The sequence below is a fragment of the Mus caroli genome, unplaced genomic scaffold (genome assembly GCF_978045245.1).
Source record: "Mus caroli unplaced genomic scaffold, Mus_caroli_1 scaffold_4, whole genome shotgun sequence".
In the NCBI taxonomy this organism is placed as follows: Eukaryota; Metazoa; Chordata; class Mammalia; order Rodentia; family Muridae; genus Mus; species Mus caroli.
The window spans coordinates 122,700,223-122,713,111 of record NW_028227259.1 but is presented as its reverse complement, the minus strand read 5'-3'; the positions used below and the strand labels follow the sequence as shown (position 1 = coordinate 122,713,111).

At 47.6% G+C, this 12,889-nt stretch overlaps 1 long non-coding RNA gene across 1 annotated transcript; it reads right to left on the bottom strand.

The window, feature by feature from the left end:
- Window positions 1-1,380: 1,380 nt before the first annotated feature.
- On the bottom strand, window positions 1,381-12,321 carry LOC147005345 (uncharacterized). The gene is made up of 3 exons (XR_015046855.1): window positions 12,200-12,321; window positions 5,546-5,678; window positions 1,381-1,555 (listed from the first exon to the last, which is right to left on the bottom strand). It is a non-coding gene; the product is annotated as an uncharacterized LOC147005345 (long non-coding RNA).
- Between the last annotated feature and the right edge of the window lie 568 nt (window positions 12,322-12,889).

Below are 12,889 nucleotides of genomic sequence, written 5' to 3'. Positions count from 1 at the left end.
AGAAGACAGCCTTGAATGGAGATCAGAAACCCAGCGCTTGAGCTAAAGGCTGTAAAGGCTGAGTGTCTTTCTAGCATTCGTGATGGCCTGGATTCCATCCCCAGAATGGCATAAACCAGACAGGATGGCACACACCTCTCATCTCCGCACTTGGGAGGTGGATGCAGGAGATCGGAAGTTCAAAGCCATTCTAGCAAATTCAAGGCTAGTGTGGCATATATGAGATCCTGGATAAATAAAATCCAGGGCTTAATTACTGCCCTTGGACCGGCTACTTCTCATTGTATCTGTTTCTGAAGCCTGGTAAGGCTGGTGAGGGTATAAAGTGTTCTCAGGGGTGTTAATAACATTGTTTTGCGTTGGATTCTTACCATCCGTGAGTATCACAGTGAAGGTCGGCCGAGCTCCGGACTTCACAAGCCTGGCTCTTCCTGCAAGGTGACACACATAAAACTGAATGGGTGAGCCTGCTGCTCAGGAAAAGGTCCTGAGGATTGGAGAGAGTGCCTATAGCCTATCCCAGCATCGCCTCCTGGACCCGTGAGGCGGTTCAACACTCCTCCAGTTTATGTAATTCAAGACCCCTCGGTCCTGCTCGGCACTAGAAATGTTTTTGATTGGTCAGTGCCAGCTCCTCACCCACAGTTGAGTCTGCAGAGGGCACGTGACTCATTTTGACCACCAAGGCAGGTGGACTCTGAGCCTGGAAAACACCTGCTGGCAGCCGCAGAGCCCCTACCTCCATCTTGCTGACAGAGGTGAAGCCAAAGTGGGGGCAACCAAGTTCAGCAGAGGCGAGGGCTTGGCTAAAAGCTTTGATAGCAATAAAACTCCACCTTAGAGCTTACCAGGCCCAACTAGTACAAGTCAGCTGGTGGTGTCCTTGCCAAGCATGCACAAAACCTTGAGTTTGATTCTCCAGCACTGCATAAAAACCCAGGTGTCATGGGGGCAGGTCTATAACCTCAGAATTCAGGATTAAAGCTAGGCTGGGCTCCATGAGAGCTTTTCACAAACGAAAGAACTCACTAGATGCCAGTTTCAATGGGTTCCAGATTCTCCATATAAGAGAGGGTCACACCCAGATAAATTCATGGGAAATTGACAGCATCTGTAAGTGGAAAACACATGCAATACCAATAACCTACCCATAGATTGACCAATCTGACTAAAATGTTTGTTTGTTTGTTTGTTTGTTGCAACTAGATCTCTCTATACAGCCCTAGGTGGCCTGGAATTTGCTACAGATATCACACTATCCGTGAACTCGTAGAGATCCACCTGCCTTTGCCTCCCAAGTGCTGGAATTAAAGGCTCCAACCACCAAGCCTGCCTTAAAGATTTGTTTTATTTTTAGTTACCTGTCTGTATGTATGTGAGTATGTGCACCTCAGAGGCACGGGGTCTCCTGGAGCTGGCGTTATGGGCAGTTGTGAGCCCACGCAGCCCCTTCATGTCAGATCTCCATCCGGTCTTCAACTCCTCAGCTTTGTACACAGGGCTCTGAGGAACCTCTCTCTCTGTTCACATACTCTCCCGTCCTCGTGGGAGTTTTCTGTGGGAGATTCCAAGAAGTGAAATTGCTAGGTCCAAATAAAATGTTTTCTGTTCTAGGACATTTTCATAGTGCGTCACTATGGATGGGACACAAATGTATATTGCCTCTGGCTTTAGGACAAGGTGGGGGGAGGGGAGAGAGAGAGAGAGAGCGCTGGAATTAAGAAATTCTGGGGGCTGGAGAGATGGCTCAGTGGTTAAGAGCACTGACTGCTCTTCCAAAGGTCCTGAGTTCAAATCCCAGCAACCACATGGTGGCTCATCTGTAATGAGATCTGATACCCTCTTCTGGAGTGTGTCTGAAGACAGCTACAGTGTACTTACATATAATAAATAAATAAATAAATAAATAAATCTTTAAAAAAAAAAAAAAGAAATTCTGCACTGGCCCTTTGCTTAGCTCTGCCGCCAACCCCTGACTCCAGCTCTTTTCATTCATTTTATAAGTTCACTGTCTCCAGATTGACTCGAGCAGAGGGAAAAGACATCAGCCTCTCCTGTGTCATTCTTCAAACATTTAGGGGAAATTGATTTTCCACATGGGCTGTGGCTAAGAGACGGATGCGCTGGCCCAGAGTTCCTGAGACGGGCTGTTACCACAAGCACTTGCTACAACCAGACTGAGCCCAACTTGAGGTATGTCATTAGTGGGTCTAATTCCTTGTCAGGCCAAAATTGCTGATGGCCAAGAGTAGTAGTGACTGTAAAATAGGATTCCCTTCCTAATCTTTCTCTCTCTCTCTCTCTCTCTCTCTCTCTCTCTCTCTCTCTCTCTCTCTCTCTCTCTCTCTCTCTTTCTTCTCAAGACAGGACTTCTCTGTGTAGCCCTGGCTGTCCAACAACTTGCTCTATAGACCAAGCTGGCCTTGGACTCAGAGATCCACCTGCCTCTGCCTCCTGAGTGCTGGGATTAAAGGTGTGGACAACCTTTGTTTGTTTGTGGGTGTGTGGTTTTTTTTTTATTATTGTTTTGGGTTTTTATGTTTGCTTGTTTGTTTTATATGACTTGAATGCTCTCTGGCCCATCAAAGCCCTGCCTCCTTCCCAGTCTTTTAAAAAGCAAAGACCTGGGGGGCCTGGAAGCACCCAGAGAAGGACTGGTCTTATTCTTCCAGGAAGCAGAGACAGAGCTACCGAAGCTCGCTGCACACAAATGCTCTTTTCCTCCTGTGGTGTTGGGGATTGAAGCCAACTGTCCCAGGCACCTGCCACCCTCTGCTCTAACCCCATTAAAAATTACTTCTCCTGGCATCAGCTAGAATACTAATAATGCAGACAGACTGACTGACAGACAGACAGACATGAAGGACCCAGGTAGCTTCAATAATGATCAATGTTGTTTTGTTTTGTTTTGTTTTGAGACAGGGTTTCTCTATCCTGGCTGTCCTGGAACTCACTCTGTAGACCAGACTGGCCTCAAACTCAGAAATCCGCCTGCCTCTGCCTCCCAAGTGCTGGGATTAAAGGTGTGAGCCACCACTGCCCGGCAATAAAGATCGATGTTGAATGCATCTTAAGTTTACATGCATAGAGGTAAGGCAAGTGTAGGGCTGCTTGCCCCGGGACTCAACAATGGCATTGAGAACAGAGGATCTGTCTGTCCCAAAGCAGTTGTATTAGTTCTGGAGACTGAATCTCAACTACCTCTTACTAGCTGAGTTACTTTGAAGAAATTACTTAACCTCTCTGTGCCCCAGACTCTTTCATGTGTGAAAAAGAGTGATAGCGGTACATCCAGACAGACCTGGACGAGCAGCTCATCCCACCCCAGGAGGCTGATGGTCACCCACGAGTTCAAGAGGGCCTGTGTAACTTGGCAACATTGTGTCCCAAAATCAAAAGTGGAAGGAGGTATTTAGCAGCCATGCATGAAGCCCTGGGTCCAACTTCCAGGACTAAATCAACAAGAGTAAAAACAGTGCTGCAAGCTAAGTGCAGGGGCCGGCAAGATGGCTCGGTGGGGAAAGTACTAGACGCACATGCCTGAGGACACAAGTTCAGACCCCCAACACCTGGAATAACCTGGGCTTGGTGGCACATGTCCATGATCCCGGAGCTAGGAAGAGGAGACAGGAGGATACCAGGGACTTATTCCTGGTGCCAGTCTAGCTTCAGGCTCACTGGGAGTCCCAATGAGAAAGAGAGAGAGAGAGAAAGAGACAGAGAGAGAGAGAGAGAGAGAGAGAGAGGAGAGAAAGAGAAAGAAGAAGAAGAAGAAGAAGAAGAAGAAGAAGAAGAAGAAGAAGAAGAAGAAGAAGAAGAAGAAGAAGAAGAAGAAGAAGAAGAAGAAGAAGAAGAAGAAAGGTCAGGCAGGCCATCTTCTCAGATTAAGGGCTAGAGAGAAGTATTTTCAGTTTTATTTTATTTTTTATATATATATTTTTTTATTACGTATTTTCCTCAATTTCATTTCCAATGCTATCCCAAAAGTCCCCCATACCCTCCCCCCTTATTTTCAGTTTTATAAGCCATCTATTTTCTAGCCCACTATAAACGTATGGGGTTGGAGAGATGGCTCAGCAGTTGAAAGCACTGGCTGCTCTTCCAAAGGACCAGAGTTCAAATCCCCAGCACCCTCATCAGACAGCTCACAACTGGCTGGACAACTCCAGCTGCTGAGAATCTGACACCTTCACACAGACACAACAACAATGTGCAGAGAAAGAAAAAGAAAAAAAGTTCTGTTCTAAAAAGACATATTTCCTTTTAATCTATGTGTCGGCAGGGGGGCCCTGGGTATAATATACACCATGTGCTTGCCCAGCACCTCCAGAGACAAGAACACTGTTTCCAATCCCCTGGAATGAGAGATGTAGGTGCTTGTGAGCTGCCTGCTGAGGGTGTTGGAACCTGAATTCTCTACAAGAGCAACAAGCGCTCTTAACCCCTGAGCTGTCTCTCAGCCCCTCCCGCACACCGCTTTATTCTGGTGTAGTAGCATGAAGCCATCTTACCAGTTTGACTTCTTTATTTTTAATTAACGTCTGTTCATTTCTTTACTAATTTTTGAGACAGGGCTTCATTATGTACCAGAGACTGACCTGGAACTCATTCTCCCAGCCTCCGTCTCCACACTGCTGGGATCACAGGCATGTGCGTCCACGCCCCATGATTTCTTGTTCCTCTTTGGACCCAGGACATCTGACCTCACCATGGGGTGAAGGGGTGCCTGAACCCCACAACAGCTCTACTCTTCGCTTTGGAAGACAGCCGGACAACAGATGACTCAGCCCAGCTGTCTTCTAAGACACGCCTGTCAGGTGTGTTTAAAGTCGGGCAGGGGACTGGAGAGATGACTATGCTTTAGAGCATGTAACTGCTCTTGCAGAGGACCCACGTTCAGTTCCCAGTGCCCACCATTTAATTTAATCAGCTCATAAAAAAAGACACCCTTCCTTGCAAGCAGTGGAATGGGAAGGTCCACCTGATACAGCAATAGACCAGTGGCCCACGGATCTGCTGTCTCCATCGCCCAGAAGCTGGGATTATAGACAGACGCTGCCACAGTTTTTTTTTTTTTTTTTTTTTTTATGGTGATGAGCTCAAACCCTTGTGTATGCATGGCAAGAACTTTACCAACTGAGCCATCTCCTTGGATCTGTGCCGTCATTTTCTTATTTAAAATTTATTATTATTAATTATCATCATTATCACCATCATTACTTGTGTGTGCCGTGGCACCTATGTGGAGGTGAGAGGATGACTTTTCGGGGTTGTTTGCCTCCTTTTACCATGATTTCCAGGGACTGCACTCGGGTTGTCAGGACTGTGAGACACTTGTTTTTTATCCACTGACCCACCCTGACAGGTCCCACGCCATCATGTTTGAGGCTTTCAAAGATGAACCTCCTTTCCACACAGGCCAGCAAGTCATTCCAGTCACAGATGTGAACAGGCTACACAGCCCAGACATCTCCTCCTAGGTGATGATCAGTCATGCTCCCCCTCCCTCCCCACCATCCTCTCTGGTATTTAACTCTTTGCTAACCTGTCCATCACCCCAACGGCTTGGTCTGGAAGTTGCTGTGTAGACCAGGTTATCCTCAGACTTAGAGAGATCCACCTGCCTCTGCCTCCTGAGTGCTGGGGCTAAAGGTGTGTGCCGCCATTCCTCTTTAGAGCTGAAAAACATTCCATTGTTAGGATGTGCCGTAGTTTATTGGTTGCCATTCGTTGGACGGAGGACATTTTGAATGATGTCACCCTTCAGATATGTTGAATAATACCGCTATGAATTCCATACTCTCCCTCCCCAATATTTTGGGGTAGATAAATATATAAGAGTAAAACGTTATGGCTGTACAGTAATTATGGGTTTAGTTTGTTGATAGTTGCTTTGACATAGGGTCTTACAATATATAGCACAGAAGTTGTCCCAAACTCATATAACCCAGGCTGGCCTTGAACTCCTGCTTCAGCCTCCCCAGTGCTAGGATAGCAGGTGCCACTCCACTCAGCTAAGATTTGCTGTTTTAAGTCCCAGCAAGCTGGACTTCCAGCTCTTCTGTGAGTGAAAGGGAACCCGCCCCACCTAGGCAGCTGTCTGGCCCCTTACCTGGAGGCAGTTCACATATAGATTGAGATGACTGTGCAATTTTCTTTCCTGTGCTTTTTAAAAATCATCTGTTGAGATTCACTCTTTTAGAATATTTCAAATATTTCTAAGACTCGAGCACTTGGGAAACGGTATTCAAAACATATTAATTAAGTGATTAGTGCTGATTTCTCATGTAGGTCTTTCCCTTTCTGCACTTGTGGGAGTTTCCCCAGTTCAGACTAATCCTAGCACAATAGGCACTAATCCTGCAGGGTCAAGTGCAGGCCCGGTGCTTCATTCTGCAGTGAGATTTGGCTGAGTCATAGACTGTGAACACTAGCATATTTTACCATGGGTTTAATGCATTACCGGTAAATTTAGTAGTTAAATTGTTTGGAGGTCTGGAAAACCTGAGTAGAAGTTTCAACTTTGCCGTTAACTAAAACTAACCTACCTTGAGAAAGCTACCCAGCCCTTCTGAATTTCTCCTGTATAATATAGAACTGGTTATAGGGCACATGTCATAGGACACCCATGCATCTGTCAGTCCATCTACCAGTTTATCCATCTCAGTCAGCCCATCCACCCATTCATCCATCCATCCATCTATCTATCCATCCACCTATACATCTGTGATGGTTTGTATATGCTTGGCTCAGGGGGTGGCACTATCAGGAGGTGTGGCCTTGTTGGAGGAAGTGTGTCACTATGGGCATGGCTTAAGACCCTCATCCTAGCTGCCTGGAAGTCAGTCTTTCACTAGCAGCTTTCACATGAAGATGTAAAACTCTCAGCTCCTATGCCATGCCTGCCTAGATGCTGCCATGCTTCCTATCTTGATGATAATGGACTAAACCTCTGAACCTGTAAGCCAGCCCTAATGAAATGTTGTCCATGTAAGAGTTGCTTTGATCACGGTGTCTGTTTATAGTAGTAAAACCATAACTAAGATAGCATCCATCCATTCATCCATCCATCCATCCACCCACCTATCTATCCATCCAATAAGCACTATTTATGTGTGTCATGGTACCTTCTGTTTTCAGATATGAGACCAGAAGTCCTATTTTTTTAGGTGAGATGAGCAATATACCCAACAAATAATGAAAGGAATAGGTAGGTGCTAGTCTGTTTTTGTTTGTTCTATTTTGTTTTTTGTTTCCTTTCATTCCATTTGATCAGGGTCTCATGATGTAGCTTTGGATGACCTGGAACTTGAGGTAGATACCAGGCTGGCCACAAACTCACAGCTGATCTGCCTGCCTCTGCCTCCTGAGTGCTGACAAAGACATTGGTGTGTTTTGACAGCTGGCCTGAGACTCCCAAGGCCTGGGATTACAAACTAGAACCTCCACTCGGGGTTAACACAGGTCTTCTAAGGGGAGGGGGGGGAAAGTAACAATGTAACGGGAGTGCCCCAGGGAAGGTTTGAATTTTAAAGTATGTCTGCTCAGCTCCAGGAAGTGAATTTAAATGGTCTTGAAGGAAAGGAGGGATAACATTGCTGTATGTCCCCAGAAGAGAGGCTTAAGAAACGCAAAGGTCCTGAGGCAAGAACGCTGCAGGTTCTGAGGAAACCAAGGATCTGCACCGCGACTAGAATGGGGAAATTTTGGATTTTAGCAAAGTGGGAAACTCCTGGAGGTTTCTGTCCTCTCCTGACTTTCACATCAAAGGCACCATTCAGTCTGATGAGTTGAAAATAGACGTAGGCTGGGAAAGCAGCAGGGAGGGACCACAGTAATGCGAGAGAGGGAAGACTGGGGTGGGGGTGGGGTGTCTGGCCGGGGGAGGTAGCTTGGAAGTGATGGGTAAGCCCTCTTTCTGAGCACTGTTCTGCTGGTGGAACCCCACATGGTGCCTCAGGTGACATTGTCTGCACAGAGCCTGAAAAGGAGAACGTGAAATAATAGCCCCGGTGATCACGATGAGCCAGCTAGAACTAGTTCCCTAGCAGAGGCTTATCAGGAACAAAAAAAACCAAAAACAAACAAACAAACAAAAACAAAACAAAAAAAAAAGGAAAGGAACAGGGCGACACCGTGTAGGTACCCGAGAGGGTTGCGGAGTTGGAAAAGGGGCCTCTGAGGGGCCCGAGCCAGAGCCCTGGGAGTCCAGAGCCACCCCACTTAGCCCCAGATAGAGATATCAAGGCCGGGCCTTCCAGGTCCCTGCAAGCACTACTTTCTTATGTGTCTAGAAAGTGAAATTTACCACGACAGCGCTCTCTCTCTTCTTTCCTTTCATTTTCTTTCCTTTCTCTTTCTTTTTTTTTTCCTCCTTTCCCATCTGAAATTCCCTAGATTTGGGAAATTATTACCAGTCTTCATTTGAGGATTTTTTTCCCCTAGTTGAATAGCAAACTCCAAAGTTAATGGTCAGAGATTATTTGCTTCCTTAGAATTCACCTTCTCTCCTTGAGCCCCATTAAAGAGGCAGGAGGTCTGCCCCAGTGGGGAGGATGGGGACAGGGTGGGGTGGAGTAGGAGTACACAGTGGGACAGGTCTGGGACGGGGACAGAGATGGATTTCCTTAGGATATGTCAGCCTCGCTCCTCCTCCTCAAACTTCCCGTTCTGCCCACTCTCTCTCTCAAGCATTGGGCGATGCAGGTGTGCATGGCCAGGTGTGCCCCACTCTGTTTTTTGAAGGAGGAAGTAGCTTTGGAGATGAGGACCTCTCCCTTGAAACTAAGATTAGCAACAACACATCAAGGGAGGAAACTGGAGGGAGAAATGGTCAGAAAATTACCTACTACAGACTGTATGTAGATCTCGTAGGTCAGAGACTCTCATTGTACAAATTGGTCTGGTCCTGACTTCTCTTAGTCATGGGCAGAAAAATGTCAAAAAAAAAAAAAAAAAGTCAAACCCCTGAATCTGGGCCTGTGACTTCTTCATTACATTTTTTTTATTTATTTATTTTGTGTGCGTATGTGCGTGGGCATGCAAAGAGCCATGATGGGCATGTCGAGGTCAGAGGTCAACCTGTGTGTGGGTTGTGGGAGGGGCGGTAAGTTCTCTCCCTCTACTAGGTGGGTTCCAGGCATCAAACCCAGGTCACCAGGCTTGTCCACAAGCACCTTTATCCACTGAGCCCTGAAACATTAGAGTTTAACCGGGAAAGGGGGCCCTTGCAGGTATAACTAAGTTAAAGATCTTTGCGATAAGATCATTGATCAGTGTAGCGTCTTAATCCAATGACCCATGTCCTTGTCAGAGATCAGAAGGACGAGAGACACACAAGAGGAGAAGACCTGATGACAGAAGTGAAGGTTAGACCCCTTGCAGCCATGGGAAGGACAGAACCCGTAGAGTAAGGCAGAGAGGCGTTCCTGGAGCCTTTGGGAGATGAATGGCTGAATCAGTAGATGAATCACGGATGCTCTCTTCTATCTCTTGCTCCTTCCTGAGGGCAGGTGCTGGCTGTGTGTTTGCTGACACCTTTGTTGCAGTCTTCTGTGCTCAGAAACAGTAGCAGAATACCTTGTGTTGTTGTAAGGTGTCCTGCTGGCATTGATTTGTTTGCAGCAGCCCAGGAAGCTAATTCACCCTTGACCTACCCACCAGAGAATGTAACAGCCTGCCTGCTGGCTGAGCCAGGGGAGTTCTGAGGATAGAGTTGGTTCCTTAACATTGCCCTTGGGGCTTTTTGGGTTAGACACCATTAAGGCCTTCTGCTCCCAAAGCTGGGAGAGCCTGGATAAGTGGTTCTATCTCTCTGAGCCTTGGTTCCTCTATGTGTAAGAGCAAAGACAGCCCATGACCTCCCAGGTCCCTCCCCACCTCCCCCACCTCCACTCCCATCCCACATGGGAGTTAGCGGAATGCTTCGGAGACCATCTGCCATCCCTGGAATGCAGAGTTGCTTAAGACTCTGTCCAGTCCCCCCTTCCTGGCTGCCCATCATGGCAAGCTGCTGCAAGTGGTTAGGGCTGTTTATGGGGATCTGAGAAGCTAAATGGCCAGCGTGGGTTGAACTGTGGCTGTGGCTTTTTAGAACTGACTTTTTCTCGATAAAGCAAAGGCCCAGAGGGTGATTAGATGGCTCTGTGGATAGAGCACTTGCCCCCCAAGCAAAAGGACCCAAGTTCAATCCCCAGCATCCACGGAAAGAAAGCTGGGCATTGCTGTAACCCCAGCACTGAGAAGGCCAGACAGAATGATCCCTGGGACTTCCTGGTCATCCAGACTAGTGCCATCAGAGAGCTCCAGGTTCATTGAGGAGAGAGGCAGTCTCCAAAACTAAGGCAGAGCTGAATACTAGTGTGTGCCTTTGATCCCAGATTCCAGCACTCAGGAGGCAGAGAGAGGCAGGTGGACCCAGGCCAGCCAGATTTACATAGTGAGATCCTATGTAACCCTGTTACTACATAACATTACATACATATCTACAGAGTATTACCCTGTGTTATCCACATACACACACACACACACTAGTGCACACCCACGCAAACACATATGACGACCGCGCACATAAATAATAATAATTAATAATAATAATAAAGTAAAGCAAAGGCCTGGAGATCTCTCTCTCTCCCCCCCCCCCCTTAGGTGCCTTCAGAAACAACCAACTGCTGTGCAAATCTGTCTCATTGTTCCTCCAGAAGCTGTTGGCGACAGAAAGCCTTAAAAGTCAGCCTGAGCTTGCATGAAGCCACCTAGAAGTTCTGATTTCCAAGCCAGCAGTGAGGACCTTGTGGTTGTTCCTTCTTCCTGGGTGTCTTTGCTCAGAACATTGCCTCAATGACCCTTTCACTAACCTCCCCCTCCCCATAGAAGGGGCACATCTCTTCCACTCAGTTAAAAGGTTCCCGCGCCCCCCCCCCAATGAGCCCAGGTCATATTTCAAACTGCCTCGACAAACCGCTCGGTACCAGGAGCCAGTAGAAGGGGGGCCTTTAACACCGTATTTATTTTGACTGGTTAAACAGGCTATGGCTGTAAAGGAAACAGCTCTCAGAAAAGGAGACCGCCTGGCCGACTCAGGGCTCACTCTTTCTACCCACACACACACTGTTTAAAGCATTCCAGAAAGCCTGCCAACTTTCCTGGCACGGCTCTTATTTCTTTACATGCATGTTGCATTCCATCTGGTTAATGCGCCATTCTTGGATTCTGGCGAGGGCCTAGCAAGGTGGCATGGTGTGCTCAGGCTTGTTCTATGCAAAGCAGGGTACCAGGCAGAGGGAGCCTTGGAGGGATGGGGGGAGTTCTACCTTCCTTAGGCACAGGGGTGCCTGGAGCCCCAAAGACAAGAGGGCAACTGCCTACCCAGCTCTCTCCAGATGTGGCTGAAGCACTTCCTTTGTTTTGTTTGTTTGTTTGTTTTTCTTTTAGTGGCGTTAGGGATCAAAGCCAGAACCCTGCACATAACACTATACACTACAGTGCTCTATATACACTGAGCCCTGCCCCCAGCCGAACTTCAGCTTCAGTCAAGTCACAAGTGAGCCATCTCTTGCACTTCACTCTACCCAGAGAGTTTAGGGAGATGCAGCTGCTCTGCCTCCTCTGGTACCCAGCCAAGAATATACAAGGAGATGCGTGAGGCTAACCTTAGGAAGCCACATTACTGTTTATGAATGTGAGTTTGGTCCAGAGGCATCCCAAGGACCAAGATGCCTAGGTCTGATGGTTTCAGACACCTAAGAGAAAGGTTCATCGTCTGTCTTCATGTGGTTCTCCAGAACTACTGAGGACGTGCTGTGATTTGGATCCAACACCATAATGCATGTGGAAGACAGGAAAGCCAGGTTTTAGATACTCTCAGAACATCTGGCGAATTTAGCTTTTTAAAGGGGGCAGGGGGAGCGAGGGAAGAGAAGACAGAACCCTTCGGAAGCCTGAAGCCGTTGTCAGGTACTGGGTATCCAAAAAACATTCTCCGGGTTGACTCAAGTGTTCTCACCTCCCTTCTCCCCAGTGGAATAGGAATAGAACCCATGAGACTGGTGAGTTAGGAATTCGGAGGAGAAAATTGGCTCTTGGCACCGCGAGCAAAAACATGGAGGTCTGTGCCTGGACGGCGCGTCAAACGCACGTCTCTCAGAGTCCCGCCTGCGGTGCGAATAGAATGCTCCTGTTCCGAAGTGGAATTACTCACCTGGATCCGGCGCGAGTGGCTCGGCACCGAGAGGTTTAAAAAAAAAAAAATCCCGGTTCCTAACGAGAAACAGCCGCGTGCGGAATAAAATTAGTGTGAGTTGTGTAATCCCAGCTGGCCAGTTGCGCGAACAGGGAGGAGGCAGGAGCCGAGGGAACAGGCTCTGGAGCCCATCCTGACCCTCTGGGTTGGAATTTCTGAGTCTCTTTGCCTTGAGTCAGAATAGGAAACCGAACCCTGACCGCGCGCTTCTTTTTATAGAATCGAACTTTCTTGCCAGCTTCCTCCGGAGCGCGAGATCGTCCCTCTTGGTCTCTAAACAATACGCCAATCATCAGATGTGAGCAGAGGGAGGAGGGGCGTAGTGTTCTGGGAGCATCAGACAGAACCCAGGCCCAGGGCCCAAGACAAACACCGAGCCCCAAGTTTGGCTTCCGTACCAGACCTGGTAAATACAACATGTTTTTACAGGTTGAGAAATTGTCTGGCTCGTCTCTGAAATTTTCTCTCTTTCTCCCACTTCTTCTGACTTGGATCTCAGCGTTCTGTCAGCGTTCTGCCTCGGTGTTGGCCAAGTTCACGTTTGCCAGTTGCCGAGTGGATAATAGATGGTTTGTAAGATTCGTAATCTGTTGGGGAGACGGAAACTCAGACAGCCAGGCAGTCGTTGCCTGTGTGATAAAAATGACT